We start from the raw sequence: 26,071 nt of genomic DNA on the forward strand, positions 1-26,071 counted from the left end.
TGGATATGGGAAAACTGAGGTACAGAAAAACGTAGGGTTCTCGAAGGAAGACCCGCAGTAGTATTTAGAAACGCTTTTTCCTACTTTTTCATACCTATCTTCCTTCCTCTCAAGGGCATATAGATAGGGTACAGGGAGAGAATTGTTCAAAGGGGATTGTAGAATAAGGGAAAGACTTTGAGGAGGGGTAAGAAGGGGATGTTAGGGAAGGTGAGGTAGAATTCATGTTGTCTATGTTATTCGTTGTACGTGGTATGTGTTAAAATGTCGGTCTTTTGCAGAAGCATTATTTTTTGTTGATGAACATAAATAAAATGATTTCAAAATTGTGATGAAGAAAAGTTTGTTCAAATTGACATGGTTTTATAATTGTTGAAAAGCGAGTAAACAATTTGTTTCTTTTAAGAAGGGTTGCATAATATACTGAGTTGGCCATACGAGTAGTGTGTGACTATAGAAAAGGATTGTTAGTTGAGTAATGCTTTCAGCTGGATACAATAGGCGCAGAGATGCCCCTAGCCCACATCTGTAAAACTCTGCCAGGATATGCAGAGAAAATCAACAAATACTATGATCAATGGGTCACAGAGTTGAAGGGAGAAGGATTGCCCCAAGTTTGGCCACAGGGAGGGTCCTTCGATAAGACTGTGCTAGATATGGTTGCCACCTGTCTGTTCATTAAATATAAAAGAAAACAGTTGCAGAACAGAAAGGAAATATTGGACTTGTGGCGGCTGTTTGAGGAAGTCCCTGTGGGTAAAAGTGGCGAGTACAATGAATCTCCCCTGACAACAACTGGCAGTGAGGGGCCAATCACACAGAATGAGAATAAGATAGAGGTCACGCGCGTATATCCCTTATTGACAAAACCAGTGCCCGCAGAAGGATATAGTGACCCTGTATACATAGCACAATCTGCATTGCCCTCCATACCTAAGCCATCTGCCACAGCACCACCCCCGTATGAGAGCCAATGGATAACAGGACAGGTAAGTACCCCCACAATCGATATTGAGAAACTTACACAGGATCTAGATTTGCGTCTAACGATGGCTCGAACCGAGCTGTCCCGCCTAAGGGCAATGGGAGAACAAGGGGGGGTCACTTACCCCTAGGGTAGAACATGATGAGACAGCCCAACCGAGTGAAGGGGCGGGGGAAGATGGGTGGAAAAAGGGAGAGATACCATTTTGAATAAATGACACTCCCATGCGAATCATAGAAATAAACGCAGCGGGCAGTGAACGCGAGCTAGAAGAGGGAGGGATGGCCTCGGACAGGGAAGAATAATATTGGTGTGACATAGAGGAGCAAGAAGAAGAAGAAGAAAGGAGGCTAGGAACTGCCACAGGTGGGGCTTCATTTGGGGAGGGGTTGTCCCCCATGGAAGAGTGGAGAGGGAGGATAAGGAACAGGACAGGACGCATGGTGGTAATAGGAAAGAAAGGGAAAAGGGTGAGCACCAGTAAGGGGGGGACAAGTCTACAGCAGCCACCAATACACAGGGGGGTGGGAAGGCCAAATTACATACCCTGGGCCCAAATGGACAAGGCCAACTTGCTCAAACAGTTACCCCCACTGTCCAGAGGGGCCAGCAAGTGGATATACGCATTTGAGAAACACACGGCAGGAGTGCCCTTGGCACTGGGGATGTTAAAAGCTTGCTGGTATCTGCAGTGGGAGAGCAGGCAAACAGGGTCTGGGTGAAGGTGGGGTTTCCCCAAACAACATTAGATTGTGACCACCATGATGGGGCCTCATTTAACACAGTGTGAGCACGCGTGTGGAGATGCCTTGAGAGAAACATTTCCAGACACACCAGATTTACAGTCAGTTATGCAGTGTACAATGGGAGATGAGGAACATACAATGTCTTTCATTCTTCGGGTGCAGGACATGTGGAGAGCGGAAACGGGCACGGCCTGGGACCAATCAACTTACCTGTTTTCTTTTATTATTAAAAGGGGGGCTCCCAAAGGAAGTACAGAAGGCCCTTGATAAAATAGCTGTGATAGAAGCCAAGGGATGGCCTGAAATTCAAAGCATAATAGTGCACCACTGTAAAAGGATCAAAGAGAAGGAAAAGGAGATAGCTCAGTGGCGGTTGGCAGATGAGGCTAAATTAGTACAAAGCAAACTATTGAAGGTTAGTGCAGTAGCAGCAACCAGCACGGCAGGAAGGGAGCAGGAGGAGGACGACGGACAGATGGGAATACCGATGCAAATGGCGGCAAACTGGACAGATAACAGCCAGGACTCATGGTCAGGGGAAAATCAGTATGAGGGACCACAGTGGCCGATGAGAGGTGGCCGAGGTAATAGAGGAGGATTCAGGGTGCCACGAGGAGAGGGTGCCGGGTACAGAGGGCCTCGAGGAGGAGGGCAAGGACAGTGCTGGAATTGTGGGAGGTGGGGGCATTTCATGAGAGAATGTCGAAGCAGGTGCACTAATTCATACCCAAACGAACAACAGAATGGACACCCCCACCCAGGGAGCCCCTATGGGTTACCAATGGGTGGGACAGAAGGGAGAGTCAGCCCGACCCTAGATACATGAATGAGCGCCAGATGCCCCCACAAAACACATCTCAACACCCCAGGTTCCATGAACGCACCGCCCACTCTCGCAGCAGCCCTTACGCTACCACTGCAAATGGAGGACCTACACCATGTAGAGGGACGACAATGGAAACAGGAAATGTTTTTGACATTGATAAACTCCCATGGCATTCAGCATAGGACAGCCCACAGGGAAGACTTGCGTGTCCAGTATTGTCGACAAACATTAATGCAGCAGAGGAACCACTGGTATGGGCGGCGTTAGGAAACAAACAATTCATTTTTATGGTGGATTCAGGAGCGGAAACATCATGCCTAAAGGAGGGCAGGGGGTCTGATTTCTAATTGAACTTTGGAAATGCAGAGATTCTCTGGGGCAGTGGTCGAGGTTCCATACACTGAAGAGCTGGACATAACGGTGGGGGGAAAACCTGTGTGAGCACCCCTGCTGTATTGCAAAGAGTCGCCCATTAATTTGCTGGGAAGGGATCTTCTCAGCAAACTCAACATGACCATATCCTTTACTGACAGAGGAATAGTGTGCTCTACACCAGGCATATGTGCGATTCGCGCCATGTTAGCCATACACACTCAAGCAGATTTCCCGCAAACACGTGGCATACCTGTGTATCCAGATATGTTCGATTGAGGATACTAGCGAGAGTAGTGCCAGAATTGAAGAGTGAAAAATGGAGGGTGCCTTCAGAATTAATTTTCCGCCCAATCGCAGACCCAGAAATAGTGCCAAGCTCAATAGTGTCCCTAGATATACATGCAGTACAGGTGTTGTCACAAAGAATAGCAGTAATAGCAATGAACATGCAGCGATGCCAGTGGAGAACAGTGCATCAGCGCCAATACGGCCCTGCGAGATTTGACAGACGAGGAACTTTTTAGTGACACAGAAGAATATGGGGAAATAGTGATGGAGATTGCAATCCCCTGTGATGTAATGATTCAAAGAAGAGAGGTGCCACTACCTCTCATAGCGGTCATTAAAGTACCACCAGCATACTTTGAGGAAGACATGTCCCAAGTACCGCAGCAGTTGTTGACCATAGGCCCACATGATGAAGGGTTGCTGCATGAAGTAACACCTGTAAAGATAAAGCTCAAGCCCGGAGCTATTTTACCCAGGGTAAAACAATAACCCCTATCTAGGGAAGCAGAAGATGGAATAAAAGACACAATATGTGCATTTATGATACAGGGAATAATAGTGCCATCCAACGCGCCCTGCAACACTTGCATTTACCCGATTAAGAAAGCGAAGGGAGGGGCGTGGAGGATGATCCAGGACCTACCCCCACTCAATGACATAGTACAGAAGGAGTTCCCTCTTGTCCCAAATCCTGCGTCAATATTGTGCAGTATCCCAGCACAAGCCACCCATTTGACAGTGGTGGATCTGAAAAATGCATTCTATTCAATCGCACTTGACCCAGGTTCCTGGTACCTAACAGCACTCACACTAGGGGGGAAAAGATATGAGCACTGCAGATTGCCCCAAGGGTACTGCGAAAGTCCAGTATTTTTAACAGAATACTGACCGAAGATCTTGGAAACATACACACACCACGAGTCCAATAATTCAGTACATGGACGATTTGTTGGTCTGCAGTAAAGACGAAAAGGAGTGCAGAGAGGACTCCATTACCCTGTTAACATATCTAGCACAGAAAGGGTACAAGGTAGGCAGACAAAAACTGCAATACTGCTTGACAGAAGTGCTTTACTTAGGTCAGTTGATATCCAAAGATGGTAAGAGAATAATACCCGACAAAGCAGCAGCGATAAAAAACAGTAAAGGAGCCTAACACAGTAAAAGAGTTGCAGAAGTTCCTTGGCATGTGTAATTACTGCCGAGCCTGGGTACTAGATTATGCAGCATACACAAAACCCCTATTACAGGCACGCAAGAAAGCGCAGCGAGAAAACACCAAATTACAGTGGACACAAGAAATGCACACAGTGTTTGATACACTCAAAGAATTGATATCCACCGCCCCAGTTCTAGCAACCCCCAACTATGAGCGCAAATTGTATTTTTTCTCACACTGCAATGGCACACTCATGACAGCTGTACTGACACAGAAAACATCCCTAGGTCACAACCCCCTGGCATTCTACAGTGGAACACTAGATGCACTAGATGCAGTAATGCAAGGACATTTCGCTTGCGAACAGGCTCTCGCAGCCGCCGCATTCTACAATCGTGATGGGATGCTCTGTCACGTTATATGTAGAACACTCTCTTTTTGCCATCAATGAAGGATCAAAAAGCACACTAACCACCCAAAGGGCCAAAGCGTATGAGTTGATCATATCTAGCACGAACATTCATATCGTGCGGTGCAAAAGTGTAAACCCTGCCACATTTCTCACAGAAGCATGCACAGTAGAAGAGATGCAGCAGCATGACTGTGCCACATACACAAGCGATGATGGCGACACGCCTACAGCACACGAAAATGCAATGCCATAAGGAGAAATTTACTTTGTTGATGGGTATTCTTCCATAGATTGTGAAACAGGAGAAAAGCATGTAGGAGCAGCAGTAGTTTGGGCAGAGGATGGGGAATTTGAAGTGATTGTACAAAAAATATTACCACCACACTTCTCGGCCCAAGCAGCAGAACTAGTAGCGCTCATAGAAGCATTGCACACAGCAAAAGGGTGCACAGTCACCATTTACACATACTCCGCCTATATAGCAACAACAGTACATGGAGGGTTAGCAAGATGGGGTAGGAGAGGATTCTGAAGGGCAGACGGGTCCCCAGTCCAGCATGCAACACCACTAGGGGAATTAAGTGACACGCTGAAAGAACCTACACTAGCAGTCATGAAATGTTAGGCCCACACACGAAGTGATGATTTAATCTCATTGGGGAAAGCGGCAGCGGATCCTGCCGCCAAGGAAGCCTCCTATTTACCAAAAAACTCAACAGGTGAGTACATACTACAGAAGGTGGTGGAGGAAGAGCAACCAGAAGGGTTCAACTCATTGCCAATCTCTCAAATTATTGAACTTCAGCAAGATGCACCCAGTGAGGAAAAGGAGACATGGGTAAAAAGAGGGTGTAGCCAGTCATCCACTGACCTTTTATGGAGACAGAATAATACCGGTAAGGTAGTGATGCCTGCAAAATTACTGGAGGTAGCATTCCAACAACTGTATTTCCCAGCCCACAATGGGAAGCAACATACAGGAAGACTGGTTCGCCCCGGACTACAAGAGCAAGTCACGAAGCTAATAATAGAATGTATCACATGCCAAACATACAACTCTGGCAGGACGTTATGAACACTCAGAGGAACATTGCCAAAACCTAAAGGCCCATTCAGAGAGTGTCATATAGACTATGCCAACATGGGAGAGTGGTGTAATGGAGCCCGATATTTGATCGTCGTGGTATGCCCCTTTTCCCAGTGGGTATAAGCAGGCCCCTGCGCTCCTCCAGACGCACGGTGTGCTGCCAAATTCTTAGTCAGGGAAGTATTTCCCCACCGGGGCATTTGTGATGTCATACGTTCCGACAACGGGACGCACTTTGTGAATGACATGTTCAAGCATATAACTGCGATGCTAGGTATAACTAACAAGCTCTGTACGATTTATCATCTGCAATCGAACTTGATTGTTGAAAAAATGAATGGTTTACTCAAGAGCAGATTGTCAAAACTGTGCCATACACTCAAAAAGAACTGGGTATATTGTTTACCCTTAGCACTTTTTGAGATGAGGAATCAGCCCAGTAAGGACCACCACCTGTCACCCCATGAGACTGTGACAGGCAGGAGGATGCACACAGCCCACTCACCCCTGTGCAGACAGTCAGATGCACATCAGAGTGCCACACTACTAGGAGAAGAGTCTCATGAGTATCTTAGCAATCTTACAAGAGCAGCACGAGCCATAGCAAAACAAATAGCGCCACCATTTACACAAGAAAATTCCACTGATACAACCACTCCAGGCACAGATAGCCCAGATTGCCAGTTGATGACAGGTGACATGGTGTACGTGAGAAGTTTTGTGCGAAGATGGAACGTACCAATATTCTATGGTCCTTACAAGGTAATATACTGCACGCCCACAGCAGTCAAGGTGCAGGGCGTAAGGTATTGGGTGCACTTGACAGATGTTCGCAAGGCTCATGGGAATACAGACTGTACAGACTATGAAGATGGTAGAAATTAGCAGAGCGCACAAACATAGAAAGAGAAAAAGCAGGAGTACAGAAATAGATTACAGAAACAGAATAAGGGTAACAAAGAGTGAAAACGATCATTTAAGAAAGATGCATGACCTCAATGAGTAATGATAATAAACGTGATAGGTAAAATTGGAAAACGTCTGCTGAAATGTGAAATGTTTGTGCATAAATGAGAATAAGTGACCTCCATGCTCTCTCTCTCTTTTTGTATGATTAATTTCTCTTCACTGTTGGTTTCAAGTTGACAGTAAATTGTCTCCCTCGGTTCCTCTTCCCCAAACTTGAAGTGTGGGGAGGGGGAAAGGAAAGACACAAAAATATTTGCTCGTATTGAGAAACAAAAAGCAGGTGCGGGAAACTTGAAAAATTGAAGTGTCTTATGAGTAAACAGTGTAAATAATGTAAGCTTAACATGCAAGCTTAACAAATGCTTATATTCCATTTATTAGGAGCTACAATGTGCATGGAAGAAGCCCCAGCGGCAACAAATGATAGTGTAGATAGGAATAGAAGAAGAAGAAATATTTATCCTAGCTATTCATATGAGTGTGTGTTGTTTGTGTGTGCAGTGGTATTATTTTCAACGTTATTTGGCCTAATACTGTATTGGGCAATAGCCTTTATCTCAATTGATGTGAGCAAGGGGGGTGTGGGCTTTCAAAAAAATAAGAAAGGAACGCATTTAATTTGGGATGGCGTTAAGCTAATATGGGCCCATGGAAGTGATGGAAATGAATATAATATTACAAAGGTTACAATGATGCAGGCCACTCAAAAGCCCCCATATGTCAATGAATCTGACCTTAGTGTTTATACAATGAATGACAGAACACCCTCAGAATTCACATGGGTACAAAATGACCAATACCCAACCACAAATACAGCCTCAGAAACTACATCATCAGGTAACATAACCATCAGAGAAGAGAACAGTGACAACAAACACCTGGCCATTACCTATTACAACTTATACACAGAGTGGGAGGAAAAAGAGGATGACAAGGAAGCTCAGGGGAATGAGGGGAGCAGACACAGGAGGAAAAAGAGGGGAACGCAGCAGAAAAAGTGGGAAGAGCATTATAAATTTGGCTTAGATACAGTTGATGATCCTCAGCACCCACACCAGACACACAAATGGTATGCTGACATGAGCAACATGGCAAAGCAGACAACAAATGAAAGTTGTTACGTTTGCTCGCTTATACCCCATGCCCCGGGAACCCCTAAGGTATTGCTGCCACAAGAAATTCCATTTGCAGAGGCACAGTGTCTCCTACATCTCACGCTGTGTCGAATCAAAAATACTTTTCAAGCACACACGGTTTCATTTGAACTATTACAAAACGAGCGGACATGTTACTCCCGGCCGCAAGGAGTAATTTCTGTAAAGGAGCCTTTTTTGGTGATAAAGGGGACGTTGCACTCAGATTATAAGTGGCAGAATGAAGAAATATTGTGCAAGGCAGAAGCACTGCGAGGGCTGTCTGAAGAAAAACTTTCATGGGTACAGAGAACATGCACTCCCATATGGACTGAACATATAATGAAGCTCACTTGGGTTACTGCCATCGAAAAACTCTTAAACTACAAAAAGACATTTCTTACGAACTCTGCTTCCGTGGGTAAGGTAAAAAGAACATGGGCAAAAACAAAAATTACAGCAAAACTCTCATAATACCTGACATGAAGAAAGGAACGGCCGCAATGATGGATATATATACTGGGTTTGCGGCAACCTGGCGTACCTGCACCTCCTGCAATCATGGAGGGCCACATGCTCTCTGGCAATGCTGCATTCCGCATTAATGGTAATTCCAGAAAGCCACATCCAAGGAGGAAGCACACAAGTGGTGGCGCCAAATGAACTGTTCCTAATGCCGCCTGAAGAGGTTCCCGTGTATGCCATGGATGAAGAAGGTTTGCAGAGCGATATGCGGAGGAAGAAATGATCATCAAACTATATCTCAGCCAGGTCATCAGAACTTCTGGTGCAGATCTCCGATCGATTTCGGTTGTTCAGCTCCGTCGAGACATTTTTCACGTCCCTCGTTCCCAGCATCCAGGGGAGACCAAATGCAAAATGGCTTCAGATAACAAGGTGGGAACTCATCCAACTGGCCAACGACACTGAAGAAGGGTTCAATGTCATTAAGGTGGAACTCAGAGCACTGAGACGATTGACTATGCAGAACAGGTATGTGCTAGACCTATTAACCGCAATGGATGGAGGTGTTTTGGCAAAAAATCAGGAGCGCATGTTGCACTTTCGTACCTTCTGCAGACACGGAAAATGGATCCCTTTCCCACGTCATAGCAGCGGTGCACAACATCGGAGAACGTATGCAAGACGAAGGAGGAGCCCAGCCCAGTACCTGGTTCGACAATCTTTTTTCCTGGGTACCATCGTGGCTTGGAATGACAGTGCAACTTCTCATACCACTCATCGTCTTTTTGCTCCTCATTTTGTGTGTGTGCCAGTTAGGACTCAGATGCTGCGCTAATGCAGTTCCTAATGGTGCGCTGATGATGGTAACAATGGGCCGTGCAAATGGAGTGGCACAAATAAAACATGAAGCAGAAGTGCAAACAGGAGATAGTTCAGAGCCCAAATACAGAATGACCGCTATATACAATACAGGGCATAGAGTGGATAATTTATATCACACAACCATAAAGGAGCCCAGAGAGTTACAATGGTATAAAGAAGTATGGGTGGATCTGGAAGGTGAGGAAGGGTATATTTATATGACCTGCACCCCAGATGAGTATGCTAGGAGAGGGGAAAGCCTCAGGGTGGCATGCAGAGCATGGATGCCAATAAAGGGAACACCTGCATGGGATGAAGCAGTGGCTGAGGAAGAAGAGCGCAAGAGGTTGGGGCAGTTACAATATTCGGTACTTAAGTAACGAAAGGGGGGAATGTGTAGGAGGAGAGGGTCTTGGAACCCCCCTCATTCTTACACTTCCTGGGTAGGCCCAGTTGCGGCTGCTTTGGGTTCAGGGCCCTGGCCCCAGAGCACTCACGTGGGAATACCCCTAGGAACTGTGACACCCTCCTTAAGACAGCGTAAGACCAGCAGTGAATGCGACTCAATTTTGTGGGCTACCGACTCCATTTAGTTATTTTATACTGGCAGGCCAGTTGTGAAATTAGAACGCAGGCCTGCAGCTCTAGCAGCCAGGTGCACACAGTGAGCAAGCTACTTCCCCCACCTCCTCCCCTTTGCCATCTCTGCAGTTGTCCAGTTCTCATGAGAGACTAGCCGCGAGAATGCAACAAACTTTACACTGTATCTTCTGTCTTCCGTCTTACATCATTGACCCTGGCACGGCCCAGCACAGGGGCCAGCACAGAAGTCATTCATCTCTATAAACCTGCCCCACACCCAACAGACCCTGGCCATAAAACATTCCATCCCCCATATTCCTTAAAACAGGTTCAAACAGCTAAAGGTGTCTTTCTGCATGCAACCAGAATGGGCTGTTTCCACTTCATGCGAAATAAGGTAAGGATTGTAGTAGAACAATAAGCAGAGTAGCGCATTGTACAATATATATGTAATCAAAAGCCCTAACTTTAGAATTCAGTTATACAAGTGTGATGTGTGATTAACATGTAGTATGACATTGTGTAATAGAAATGTTTCCAATAATGAAATGCATAACCAAACATAACACCACACGTGCCAGTACAAAGCTACCTCATTTTTAAGTTCAATGTAAATATATGCATGATATTGTGTAAAACCAGTACGGCAACCAATCACTCTGACCAGTATGTTGGTATTATGACAATATGTGTTAAGGCTGCATGTGCAGAACCTGAATCATGAACTGTTTAACGTAGTGTGGACAATAACCTAAGCATGCGCATATTTTCATCATGAGTTTGTAACAATGAGAACATTTAGACAGATAGAAAATATAACATACTTTAAACAAATATAACCAGAATATAATGTAATAGGCCACGTGTAAAAAGCCTGTATGTAAAATCTGTTTCTGAAGGCCCTGTCTCTTCGTGCAATGTAGAACTACACCACAAAGGTGTTGCGATTCCCCTCCACCCTTCACAGCGTTAAAGCAGAGCAGCAGATATTTAATGATGTTTAAACAACCGGTCTTTAACCCCCACAATGAGACTTATGACCATGATGGTATGTGCCTTTTTGTGACCTAGTCTTTTAATGTGTAATTCAAGCCTTAGATTTAGAGCCCTCTTTGTTGTTTATCAGATGAACATTTCAGACCCCACAATGACCTCAAAAGTCTCACCTCTTTAGCCAATGTATCTTGTATTGTATCAACACACAGTTGAGCCAGCATATCAAAGGATCAAACACTGCAATTAATAGCTGTGCCTTATCCTATGCCCAATGATAAATTAATTTGTATTTGAGCAATGTCTTTCCTTAAGTGTCTAAGCTTACAAGTCTCAGGGCATGCTGAACAAAGCAGATTATGGTGTTGAATTAATGGGAATGTGTGGCCACAAGGGCAAATGTCAAATGGTCATTTAATAAGAACATCATGACAGTTGCCAATCTCACATACCAATTCGATGAGCCCAATTGACCGATTGACCCAAGAAGCGTCATCACAACACCACGTGCTCCTCAGCCAACCGCAGCCCTCCGACCCTATGGCACCTATGAGTGTTCACCCCTAGTGACCAATCCAAACTGTTCATGTGTCCCTAAGGCCTTCCCTCTGTTCAATGACGATAAAGCTGTATAAAAGTAATTTGTAGCATGTTTTCTGCAGAGCGCTCTCGGTGTGAGCAGAGTAGATTCTGCTTGCCCTACTTTAGATAAAGCCTTTGATAATCGAAAAGATTTGATCAGACGGGTATGAATGACACAGATGAGGACTATGCAGCGCCCTTTGATTTAATGCAGTTGTATGCTACTTGTCAGAACGTAAAATCAAAAATACCTCGCTTTAATGATAACACTGTTAGCATTAGGAAAGCATTATTTAAGAAGCAGAAACGTCAAGCCTGTTTGGTACCTGCGGCTTTTAGAGATGCAGCCTTGAAATCCATTAAAACAGCTTATAAAAATTGGATGATTGAATACAGACGATTTTTACAACAAAAAGAGGGTGAGAGCATGAAAATGCATATTCAAAATAAGAACACTGCTCAGATCTGGCAGTTGCTTAATGCAACCAACAAGGCTCCACCATTAACATCAGAGCGAAATGGAGTCAAAGAAAATGACTGGATAGACCACTTCTCGGCCATTTATGCTTCTCCTGTTCAACAGGTTGTTGTAAGTCCTATGCCTACCGTTTTCGAACTACAATTTGACAAAGATGACATTCGTCTTTATATTAACAAGGCTAGCATGTCTAGAGCCCCGGGTCCCGATGGACTTTCAAATGCAACATTGAAAAAAAATGTTGACCTATGGGTACCAATTTTGTACACTTTATTCATACTGATCATATGCAACCAAGAGCTGCCTAAATCCTGGACTCATTCAATTATTGGGCCATTATACAAAAAGGGTGATCGACAAAATCCTTTGAGCTATCGGCCTATTGCACTCTTAGATGTGCCAGGAATTTTTTTTTGCAGATTAATTCTACGTGATTTAAATGCTTGGTCGTTGGAGTATCAGTGCAGAGAACCGTTTCAAACGGGTTTCGTTTCAGGTCTAGGTACCTCTATCAACCTCACATTACTTAACATTATCAAATCCTCATGCACTACACGGAAACAACCCATATACATGGCTTTTGTTGACTTTCGCACGGCATTTGATTCTGTTGACGGAAATCTTCTCATAAAAAAATTGATGAAATACAAATTCCCTGAATCTTTGATAAAATTGGTGAATCTTTTGCACACAAAAACGTCCATACAAACAAAGCTTAATTTGGAAGGCCTCTTATCTAGGACTATGCCCACCGCCAGAGGCTTGAAGCAAGGCTGTATTCTTGCTTCACCATTGTTTAATCTTTTTCTGTTGGACATTGCGGTTGACTTGGCTCTAGCTGTTTCAGACTCTCCAAAGATAGAAAACCAAATTATATCTTGGCTGCTATACGCAGACGATTTGGATTTAATCTCACAAACTCCAGCAGGTCTACGAACTCTCCTTGATACACTGGAGCGCTATGTATGTGCCAATAATTTAACGGTGAATGAAGACAAAACACAAATAATGATATTGAACAAACCAAAATCCTCCTTCTCAAACAAGCATGAGTGGTCAATTTCTGGGTCAAAGCTACAGATAGTCTCAGAGTACAAATATTTGGGGATGATGTTTAACAACTTAAATTCGGATAAATCGATTGAAATAATAATATCTTCAAAACTTACTATGTTAACATCACAAGCAAAAATAATTTTGGCGAAATATTGTAAGTTTACATGTAATCCAATTATGTCCTACTACCAACAAAAGGTCATACCTGTGATTACTTATGGAATGGAATCCATGTTGCCCAATACCCCACTATTTTGGAACCGAATAGAGGCTAAATTTTGGAAATCTGTGCTTAATCTTCCAAAAAGTACTCCTACTATGCTATTAAGATTTGAATTAGGGCTTTTGTCTATACATTCGCAAATTACTTGGAAAATGTGCACACTGTTGAGAAAATGTATGCTGGGTATATCTAACAAAAATAGTCTAGCCATCCTAGCGAACCACTTATTGACCTCAAATCAGCTATTTCCATCCAAATGGCGAAATTATGTATTAAATGCACTTGCCAATGCAGAAATCTCAATTGAATTATTGCTCACAAATCCGTCTAGAGCTAAGAGCAAATTATATCAGTTCGATTGGATACTCACTCAAGATCAATGCATGAAGCTGAAAGATTTTGATAGGACTGTCTTTGGTCATAAGAGATTTCGCTTGATGGCTGATTATCTTGTGAAATGCCCGTCTGCTGTCCTCAGACAGAACATTCTAAGATTTCGATTGAACCTATGGCCGGTAAATGAGATTTTGTTTAGAAGAGGGTTAGTGGAAAAAGATCTAATCTATTGTCGATTCTGTAAGAATTTATCTCATATAGAAACTCTTTGTCATATTGTCACAGAATGTGAGGCTTTTGTGGAAAACCGAATTAAATTGGCCAAATGCATGCAACATAAGCTTAATACAAGATCTGCAAATGAAATCTGGGCCGAAATTTTCAGCACTAAAAAGATCTCGGTTAGAATTGCAACCATTAACATACTTGATGCTGCATTTCCATTTGATCAAAAGAAATAACACAATGGTCATGTGATAAGGAAAAATGTAACTGTGCTGACAACATTTGACGTCTTTGGAAGATAACTGTATTATCTCCTAGGTTTTATCCATTATGTGCTTTTACTTTTTCTTTTTATTGTGTAACTTGAATGATGTAAATTAATTGATTATATTGTAACAATAATGAATATTTTATATATTTGTAAAGTTGATATTCAACTAAATCAATAAAAAAATAAAAAAATAAAATAAAAAAAGCCTTTGATAATAACGAGCACTTGGTCTTGGTCTCATTCCCTCCAGGGAAGTGTCCTGACTGACTTTATTGGGAGAATTAATTTCATTTTTGGGGGCCTCTCACTTTCACTGGGTACACATGCTGGGATTAGGGAGGACTCCAGAGGGGAATAGTTTCTCAGGAAGAGGCGATTCACTGACTGTAAACCTGGCAGTTGTTCACTGTGCCCAGGGTTGGAACAAGTTACAAGATGAACATTACAGTGGGCGGAAATGAAAAATCATGCAATACATTAAAATTCACCAAGTAATATGCCATACATTAAAATACATTGAGTAACATATCGGAAACAGCATACAGCATAGGCATCCACCCACAGAGACTATTTCCTCCTTTCCTCAGGAGGTTAAGCCAGTCGCTACAGCCGGCCCTCTCCTTGGCTTTCACGCTATTCCCGTTAACCTCCTGGATTTGGGTTTGCGTCGCCAGGTTGGTGTACCTCTGGGGAATTCACTTTGTTGAGGCAGGATCGCTCTCTTGCTTCTGTTCTTTCTACTTCTTGGAATACTTTGTGGATTGTGGTATCAGCTCAGAGAGAATTTCTTTTGTTCTTCTTCTCTTGTCCACCATGCAACAGGATAACTTTACTTTCCTGCTTCAGTTTCTTATCCGGTACCGCTCGAGATACCACTCCACTGATGGTATCGGCACAGAGAGGTTTTTCTTCTCTCACCATCCTCCGGCCACCACCTCTCACGAGCGAGTCCCTGCTGGGCTGCTCATCCAGTTTGTAGCCTCTTGGTAGGCTTTCTCCGCACAGCTGTTCTTCTGTCACCTGTTCCTCTGTGATTCTTGGCTGTCTGGAGGTCAGCATCTCTACCTCCCCGTAGCCCATTTGAAACTCCAGGGTCTCTCTCCATTTTTGCTTTGCTGCTCCCACTTTTATGATGCCATACTGAGGCTTCCCCAGTTTGCAGCTATAGTCATTTCTTTTTGTTGTTTGTTTGTTTGTTTATTGATTTGTCAAGTGTACCAAACCCATAGGTATTTGGGCGCGCAGCACGGAATTTCAAGGATACGCTTACATACAAAGGTAGGTTACGAGCATAATATAATTTAAAATAGGAAACATAATGTTCAAACAGAAGCAGGCACATTACAGAGTCAAGACAGGTATGGCATCAGAGTAGCATGGTAGATGAAGTCAGATGTCGTTCGTAACTAGCCAGTTTTTGGTGTTTTTCCTAAAGCTTTGGAAAGTCTGGTCTGTTCGCAGATGAAGAGAGAGGGTATTCCAGTATTGGGCGGCCTGATCAGGGAAGCTATTGCCACGAGCCCTTTTCAGATTGAATCTGAGGACCATGATGCAGCAGAAATTTACAGATCTATTGGTGCATGATGAAGATATTTTTTGATAATTTTTTCTCTTAAATACTGTGGGGCAGCATTGTTAAGGCATTTATGGGTGATGGAGACTATTTTGAACTGAATCCTATCCTTGATAGAAAGCCATTTGTGTTTTCTTCTGGCATCTGAGATGTGTTCTCTCCTAGGAATGCTTAATGCAGTTCTGAGTGCATTATTTTGTAATATTTGGAGTTTGCTCATGATCTATTTACTGGCTCCTGCGTATAGGGCATTGCAATAATCCAGTTTACAGAGGATTAAGGCTCTCGCTAGTGTAATACAACTCTTGATAGATAAGAAGGGTTTGCAAGCATGAATCAGCTTGCAAAAATACGATGTTGCAGAGGCTGTAGCATTAACTTGTTTGCCCATGTTCAAGGCTGAATCTAGGTAGAATCCTAGAGTTTTAGTCTTCTTGGCATCCTTAATGATAATACCATCGATGTTGAATGATAGTTTATTGAGGTTAGCCGGAGGCTCCTAAGATCAGGATTTCCATCTTGTCATCATTCAACCACAGGCCATGGGCTGCCATCCATGCCTGAATGATTAGGTGTATTTTGTTGACTAGAGGCAAGTCTGTGTCGTAATTTCCGTAAAGGGGAAGAGTATCTGGGTGTCATCTGCATAGTTAGTGTAAGTGACACCCAGTTGGTGTTATGCTCAGCCTAACTTATAAGAGCAGCCAAACCCTTCTTATCCTCCCAGAGCTGCATTACACTAGCCAGAGCCCTCGTATTATCAAAACTGGACTATTGTAATGCCCTCTATGTAGGAGCTAGCAAACAGGTTACTAACAAAATACAGACGCTACAAAATAACGTTCTCAGAGCAGCGCTCAGCATCCCCAAGAGAGAACATATCTCCAACATTAGGAGAGCCCATAACTGGCTCAACACAACAGATAAAATCCTGCTCAAAGTAGCCTCACTAACACACAAATGCCTCAACAACACTGCCCCCCATTACCTAGTCGATAGAATAAGTAAACACACCTCCAACAGACCTACCAGAACCTCCAATGCTAATCTTCTCATAGTTCCCAGATTCAAACGCACCAAAATGGGTGGAAACAGCTTTCAGGTGAAAGCCCAACACTGGAAGTCCCTACCACCTTCTCTAAGGACACCCCAAACCTACACACACTTTAGACGCAACTACATACACTGGATAAAGAACAATGACCGCTAACTCCATCCATCCCACCTCACCGCTATCCACCTTGTAAATATGCATATTTGTAAATACGTAAACTTTTGCCTTTTGCATGACTGCTTCAACCATCTATTATCCATTGTATTTACTGTATTGTATCTATAAAACCATTGTAATTACTGTACTGCACTATAACATGTAACCAAGCTGCGAATAACCTTGTTGCTCCTGCGCCCTCATACCCTTGGGTCCGGTGCGCAATACAAATGAATAAACAAAACTAAACTAAACTCCATTAGATTTCTTCTTCCAAGTGTTGGGAAGTTATTCATTCTTTCCTACTCCTTGGTGTTTACGCGTCTCAGTATGAGACAAATATTTATCTTCAGCAGAGGCACTACAATAACAGATGTAGGAGGATTCTGGTTTTGTAGATATTTCTTTATGGGATTCTTGAGTGAGATGAAAAGGGAGTTCATCCTTGTAATGGGAGTCCTTATCCTCAAGGCGGGGGGGTTCTCTCCCTGTGATATCCTGCTTTCCGCAACCCTTAGGAGGAATATTGTGTAGCTGTCTCACCTCCCTAGTCTCACTAGGAAAGGATCTCCCCTGTAGAGAAGTGATTGAATCTCCAATTTGTCATAGCTTTTTCTGTTCAAAATGTAACGTAAGTGGTCTTGTTCAATACATACAATAACAAATACAGTAATCTGCATTAATTGGTCAGCATCTGAGAAGTTACAAATGCAGTCCAGTAGCCCACCCACATCCTTGGGCAGTGGTGTAGTAAACCTTCCCAGACACAGTTCTGCTTTTGGTGTACGCTTTCTTCACATCCTTCCAAACGTCTTGCCAGTATTCAGACAATTTCAATTGGTATTAAGGCCAGAATTGCACTTACTGGAATTTGACAAAACCATTCCACAAGTCATTCAGCAAATTTTGGACACTTTGTGGAAAGGCACCCAATATTTTAGGTCAACATCTGAAAAGAAATTAAGAAATGTCAATGTTTAGTGGAAATTAGCACACTCCCCTACCTCTATAGTATCGCACCTTTTATCCTGCTCATAAAATCTTCCTTTACAAATTCTACCACCATCTCCTGTGTCTCCCTCTTTTAACCTAGTAAGCACCATCCACTCTTAGTCTCATTCTGTCATTGTTGTGATAAGGTAGATGTGGCAGGATTGCTATGCCGTGCTATACTATACTAGGCAGGATTGCTATGCTATACTATGATATGTAGGATTGCTATGTTATGCTATACCATGTTATGCAATACTATGTTATGTTAGTCATTGCAATACAATTCTATTAGACTCTCCCATACAGTTAGGCCTCAGACCCTCCATGTCACCTCCCTCTGCCTGCTCTACATGCAGCACCCGGACAGGCCCAAACCCATCCTAAGGCAGGGGACACATCAGACCTTCCCTTACGCTTATTCTGTACCAGTTTAGCATTAGCCCCATATATGGGAGATAACAGAAGGGGTTTCTGCGAATGCCGCTTATTCATAATACCACCCGATGTGTCCGCAGGGCGTCGTCACAAGGTCACAAGTAAGATGTCAACATTTCTTGCCAAATGTCTGTAATGTCGTGCCAAGCAACATCCCCATTGGGAAAGTACAGAAACATATTAGTGTTTGTCTATGATATTCCATATAAACCAGCACTCTTGGGTGGGAGTCTAGAGAGAGAGCTCCTTGTGTCGACTGCCCGAACACTTGCATGCTGTTTTCCCTGCTGATAACTCTGTGTGCTGTGCATTTGCGATATAATACATGAAGCCTGATTTACCACCCGTCTGTCTGATCTGTTCATTTGCTGCAAACAGAGGCTGGCCGAGGGGGCCTTATTTTGGCCACCGCCGAAATAATGCTGTGACTCGGATCTGGACAGCGCAGGAGTTTTCTGTGGGCTGCCACCAACCACCACCACAGGCTGACTACATTAGGTCCTCATCATGCTGAGGGTGCTGGTAAGAAGCATGGCACACCTGTTATCTCGAAAGATTCCAAACTTAGTGGTGTGATTGGGAAGTGGCCTCTGGAAAATCTCTGGTGCACAGCACAACAGTGAACCTGTTTGTTTTTCCTCAGACGGAGTGGTAAATATCAACCTTCTACTTATGGCACTGTACATTATTTTGAATAAAGTTAATTTTCAATGTCTTATATGTTTTTCTCTCTCTCTCTTTACATGCCCTGCTGTTTTGTTTTAAGTAGTTGTATGTTATAGCAGCACAGCAGAGAGGTTCAGCTCCATCAAGGGCATTCATCGTGTTTGTCTATGGTCTGTCTGTTGTGGGCCTCTATATGCTAGATGGTGGCTTCGTTTAGAGATAAAATTGAATAACTAAGAATGAGTGCAGCAAGCTATCTTGCGCGTAACAATTATTATTAGCCATATAGTGAGAGAGTATTACAAGTTCATGTACAGTTTGTGGCAAGCAAATAGAGAACATATAGGCCCTCATTACAAGTTTGCCAGTCTCAAAACAATGGTGCGGGTAAGCTTACCAGCACCGTTGTTTCTGGACCGGCAAACTACGAGTCTGTGGGCGGCTGCCCTAACGTCCGCTATTGTCAGACCTGGCAGATGGAACGGCACCAGCCCGCAGGCTTTCACGGAAGCACCAACACCGTTATTAACATGCCGGTGCTTCCGTGGTCCCCACTCCCATAGAGTCCTGTTTGACTCTATGGGAATGGGGATCAACACTTTACTGGCACCTGACTTACCGGACTGCTGGGGTTATAATACCCCGGTGTTTCTGGCAAGTCAGGTGGCAGTAAAGCATTACGGGTCTGGCAGCTACCTGTCGTTTTTACCGGCACGGTTACCGCCGGACCCGTAATGAGGGCCATAGAGTCCCACAGTATAGCAGAGCAGTGCCCCTGTATTTGCCCACAACACCCTCTTCCCTGCATCAGTGCAGCATGTTCTGAACGCAGAAAGCGCTGGCATAGCTCAACATGGAAGCCGAATATTTAATGTTCAATGTTTAGTGTTTTTGCAAATGTTCTCGACAAACATAAAACAATGATAAAGTCAAGCTCTGGACTACAGAAGGCAGGAAAGGTGTCATTTTTGTTGTTGTTGAAAGGGCCTTTCTGGTGAACAACATGTAATTACTGTCTGCTTGACATGTTCCTGTGAAAACTGTTTTGCGTCTACTGCTCTGAGTGTTGTTGATGTATGTTATTGGTTTGTCATGTTTGGTTTAACTGTTTATGTTGCATTTTATTTTGCTGCTCACACTGATGATGAGATTTAGATACTCATTGCATTTTCTTGTGATTTGGGCAAGAGGCTGTGTGCTGTCACAGTTGATTTCTGGTTTTGGAGCTAGTGAGATATGATGCTGTCTCCTAGTTAATTGGAATTTTGTGATTTTGGCAAGGGGCTGTGTGCTCTCCCCGTTGATTTTTGGTTTTGGAGCTAGTGAGACATGATGCTGTCAACTAGTTAAGTGAGTTTAGAGTCACTGCGCTCATGGGGTATGTGTGCCACCACATAAAAACAGTTTGTGACTAGGTGTGGGGTGGGTTCAGGTGTGCTGTCACATGGCCCCCAGGATGCAATGTATTTGCCACTGGGTGGCTATTAAGGGTACTTTCTTAGATTGATTGATTGCTGTGCATTGATGTGGGCTGCTGTTTCCATGATTACAGCTGAAAGGATGGACATGTGTTTTTTTTCTTTCCCTCTCCACCGTCGTAAAATATTTTTTCCTTTGACCAGGACCACAGTCTACTGCTGGTGTTCACAAAATCAGGGGATATGTCGCTGCCCCCAGAGTGACTGAGTTGGAAATTCATTACCGCCACAGGTACCATGATTTTGGTCCTTGGTTGGTGGTATCATTGGACAGGATTGCGTGTAGATATCGATGCATATGTCCTTTGCTGGTTATTGGTTCTGTGTGTGTTCTGTGTCAGCACACCATCGCTGTTTTATTTTGGTGGTGCACAGCTGATTAAGATTGTGATTATTCTCTGTCGCTGAGTTAGTTTTGACTTTCTCTACGCCGTGGCTTACATTTGCCACTCAAACAACGGGTCGTTGTGGTATGCCATTACCACACATATCCTTAGCCTACGCCAGATGTCTTTAAATGGATGCCTGCAGGCCCGTCTTATTTAGGGAATTACCGGTTCCCCTTGGGGTTACTTGTAATTGTTATTTTTTTTGATGAATTGACTTTGGGTTTTATTTCTTGATTTATTGTGGGCTTTGTCATATTTTGTGCTACTATTCACCAGCACACTGTCCATGATACAGACAACTTAGTGCTCCAAAAAACTAGCCCACATGCTTTTCTTCCAGGCACGGGGTGGCCTTGATTGACAAGAAAATAATTCCTGCTTAACTAAATTTGCATGATTGGTTTCCCACTTCCATTGCTTTACTTATCACAACACTCAGAGCCCTGTGGTCTATATCTATGTTCTTATTTCAACTGTCAAATGTTATTGTTGAGATAAGCCAGACACGGTTCCTTTGCTCCTTCTTGCATATGACTTTATAGTTATATTCAGCAAACTATCAATAATTGCTTGGTCCTGTCTTCCTTTTGTGTACCACCTCTCCTGTTCATCTTTAAGCTGTCACCACCAGCAAATACCAATTGCCGGGAGGTTGTTTGCAAATACCCCTCTTGATCTGCAGTACCTGCAGGCCTACCGCCCTTTGTTTCTCCCCCGCTCATTTGGATTTGTAGACTTAGCTATGAGCTCTGAGCTTTCCACAACAAAACATACTCCTGCAGTAGGAGCGGGTGCCTTTTTCATGTTTTTGACATATGGGGCGTTCACCTGTAAATATTTGAAAGTGTGGAATTTTGTGACTCAGGGTCAAAAGGGGTTTCAGTGGCCACTGGAGGGGTTGTTTCAGGCGGACCACATTGTCTTGCGCAAGGCTTTGGAACAAAGAAAGTGTAAGGTGTCTGATGGTAATTGGTGAGCTTATTTATCATAGTACAAAGTATCTATGGAGCTCCAGTCAGACTAGATTGTATAAGAACTCTCAGGCTAGGTTGGAGAAAGATTTAGAGCAGTACAGGCTGCTCTCAAAAGTCAGCTGGCAAAAGAGTAGACCCACTAGCAAAACAGGCCTCACCCAAGTGTTTCTGCAGACACTGCTAAAGAATCCCTTTCAGAAGCATCTACAGTGCCACCTGTACACCTTTTAGATTGACTAGCACTATGCTTGCCTCACCTGAGGGCCCGTAAACCTCCTTTTCTGCCCCCAATGCCACCTACCACCTCCACCTGCCACGCCACTGCCAATTGTCGCACTCACCAGCCTCCCCTACCTCTCACACCCCCGCCTGTACCCCCTGGCCGCCTCAGCTTCCTCTCCCACCAAAAACTCATCTTCCTAGCCCTGCCCCACCTCCACCTCCACCGCCAGCGGCCTCTACTTACATGCCATCCTGGACCCACTCTCAGCAAAGTAGGTTCCCACCTCAATCTACATCCACTACCCTCACTTCCCCCCAGTCCTACAGGTGCATGTCTGACTCAAGACCATGGATACTGATGCGGAACCTATGTGGATGTACACTCCCTGGAGCTCCACTGGCTTATAACAATTCCCCACATTGCCTGACAACCAACACTGCTTTCATGGAACATTTGGACACATTGATTGCCTGTTAGGGTCCCACCATTGGGGACCTTAAACAACTCTTATGAGCTGTGCTCAAAGACTCTCTATGCAAACATGAATTATGGACAAACTGAAATGACCTGACATACTAGCAGAAGGTGAGAATATAACGGCTAATAGTACCACTCTTACTGCCCTCATCAACAAAAATACTTTGTCAAATCTGACTGATCAAAGACTGCAGCTTTCAAATTGTTTCGGAAATTGTTTGTGACTAGTATACTTTAGGAAATTTCTAAAGATATACAAAAATGTTAAAGTTGGGGGGGAGGTTAATTTATTGAAAAAGCAAAACAAACAGCTCAAGATTTCTATGACAAACTCACACGCCAGGAGCAAGATGGGGTTACCCGCCTCATGGCTTTGCAAATATAGCATGCACAACAAAAGAGTGTCTCTGGTGGCCGGGGATGCCTGGGTACTCCACGCCAGACCTATGCCCAACAGAATCCTCCACCACATTTTCACCAGCGCCACCAGTCAGTGCAGATTTGTGCGCACCCATTGTTGCCTTCCCAGCAACCCCTGCCAGGGCGGCAATCTTTCTGCAGATATGGTAAGCAGACAGGTCATCTCATCCAACAATGTTCTATGAAGTGTTCCAGACCACGGTAATATGGTCCCACTACTGCATGCAATTATTTAATTCCTCCAAACAGTTCTGTTTGCTACTCTACACCCACACCGCCTGCCCCTCCAACACCTCCTCCTCCTCCCTCTCCTCCTCCTCCTCCTCTTCCTCTTCCTAACGGGGCTACTAGGACATTCCGATCTTCTATGGTCCACAATGACTTTGCCAGAGGGACCGTGCCATGCGGTCTGCTGCTTTGCTAATACTGGACTACTTGACACTGGTGCCAGCCGCTCCACACTGCAAGCTGCTGGATTTCTAAATGTGGCTGTCTCCAAGGAAATTGTCAATGCTGTTGGCATATCTGGCACCACTATCCCACATGCAATATCACCTGTATTATCTGTTTTTATTGGTCCCATCACTGAACACCACTCCTTTCTGTTATGCTCTTGCTCACCTATTAAGGTGTTAGGTATTGATCTGCTATGCAAGATGCATTGTGCCTTTTGATGTTATTGTGATGGTATTTATCTAGAGGTTCTACAACCTAGGCGAGCTGAAGGTTGGTTTCTCCTCCAACACCCGCACAGGCTACACAGGTACAACACCTTATTGGCTCAATGCCGGTAGCACATTCTCGCTGATTAACCTGTTCCCATCGCTCTCAATCCAGGGGTGCTTTTCGACACATGTTCCCCAGTACGGAATATCACCTCAAGCAGAGGAGGGTATCAAGCATGTCATCTCTCCCCTCTTTTCACAGACTAGGACTGTCTCTCTTTTGCTTATCCCTGCTGTTATTTTTGAGTTTCCATACTGCCTCTCGCCTCTTGTTCTCATATTCATTTTTATCCTTTTTCCAAACTCTTCCCCTTCCCCACGCTCACATTTCTCTTATTTCTGGTATTTCTCACGATTTCCAGACTCACTTACTTCTATTACTTTTCCTCCCCCTATGTGTCCAGAACACCCTACTATCTCTGAGTCTTTCATTTCTGTTTCTCCTCAATGATTTTGACTTGCTCCATCCGTCTATTCTCCTCCACAATGATTCAGCCTCTCTCGCCTGGTCCAGGCAAACTGTCCGGCTGTGTTCTCATGTTTCTGACAATCCTCTGTCTCCAGAAACTCTCCTCACACTGTTTTGCTGGGTCTTGCTTCCTGTCTCTTACATCTGGCCTTTCCTCTAGCTCTCTTATTCCTGATTATCATGCCTTCTGTCTGCAGGTCATATCCTCCCCCTGTTTTGTGTCTTTATTCTTCTGTACAACGCCTGCTTCTTTTGCTTATCTAGTTTTCTTGTGTTCTGTTGGTGTTCACTTTTTCTTTCAGCATCTCCTCCTTTAGTTCACTGCTCGTTTCCTACAGCTCTCCACCCCCTTTTGTTTTTTTCCAAAGTACTGCACCTCCGACACATCCTCTGACTGCTGTCCTCCACATGGCTCTGAAGGCCTGACACCTGCGGCTTTCCATGTGTGTTGTACTACAACGTCCATGATCCCACGCCAAATATTTTTCTTGCCTCTGCCTTCTTCTCTGTCCCTATCCACCAGGACTTTTAGTACCTCTATGCATCCACTTAAATGGGACGTCAACTCACCTACAGGCCCCTTCCAGTGGCCTTTATTGATGCCCCATCTCTCTTCTCATAGATTGTGCAAAAAGACCTCTAGGATGTCACCTTCCCTGGGGGTTCCTCTATGATCCGATACATGGTATGTCATGTTATGTTAGGTGCATTTGTTAAGCGCACGTTCGCCCTAAGGCATCATGGCGCTGAAAAAAGAGAGGTCAGTATACTCAACAACCATAATCCTAAAACAGGTAAGTTTTCAATGTTTTTCTAATAGCAAAGTGGTTCACTGAATTTTTCAAATACAGCGGCAGGCCATTCCAGAGCTGAGCTGCGGCAACAGAGAAAGCACATCCACCACTGCATGAGCGTTGAAACACAGGAACAGCAAGTAAGCCAGCTGTTGCCGATCACAGAGACTGCACCGGGAGGTAGAGCATAAATTTAGCTCGCAGATATTCGGCCACTTGGGCATGCAGGACACTATGAACTAAACAGAGTTTTAAAAACAATGTGCTGGGCAAACGGTAACCAGTGAGAGGCACACAGCACCAGGGATATGTGAGCACCATAGGGAGAACCCGTGGCAACCCGAGCAGCCATGTTCTGCAGCCGTTGAAGCAGCTGAATTAGTGCCTTTGGTTGGGATAAGTAAAGGGAATTACAGTAGGCTAAACAACTAAGCACAAGGGCAGCCACAACTGGCAGATGAAGATGGGACAGAATCAGTGGAAGGACCTTCCTGAGAATTCTTAGATGGAAATGCCCAGCCTTACACACAGCGGCAACCTGGGACTCCATAGAGAGAGAAGCTGAGATTATTACCCCCAGATTAATCACCTTGTCGGCCGGGACAGGAAGGGGACCCAAAGAAGAAGGCCAGAAGGAAGACACCCAAAGTGAAGGGTCAGGAGGGTATCCTACCATCAGCACCTCCGTCTTGTCCCCATTGAGCTTCAACCGATTGTGGTTCATCCAATCTCCCACGGCTGCCAGAAAACCACGTAGGCATGATGACATCTCAGCCTGATCAAGATCTAGACGGATCAGGATCTGAGTGTCGCCGGCGTACGAGTAACATGTGACACCGAAGGAACGGATGAGACACACAAGAGGCCAGATGTAGATATTGAAGAGAATCGGGGACAGGGCAGAGCCTTGAGGGACACCACAGAGAAGTGAAAAGATAGAGGAATAAAATGGGGGAAGTGAAAGAATCTGAGTTCTGTTGGCCAAGAAGGAGGTAAAACAGGTGTGAACCTGGCCCGAAATTCCAACTTGAGCCAGGCGGTCGAGCAGGATGGGGTGATCAATGGTGTCAAATGCCGCTGACAGATCTAATAGAATCAGGCCACGCACCCCTACTGCATCAACCAACCTGGACATATCGTCGAGAACTGAGACCAGGACACTCTCGGTTCCCCGACCTGGCCTAAAACCAGAT

The sequence above is a fragment of the Ambystoma mexicanum genome, chromosome 11 (genome assembly GCF_040938575.1).
Source record: "Ambystoma mexicanum isolate Mex_15411 chromosome 11, UKY_AmexF1_1, whole genome shotgun sequence".
NCBI lineage: Eukaryota > Metazoa > Chordata > Amphibia > Caudata > Ambystomatidae > Ambystoma > Ambystoma mexicanum.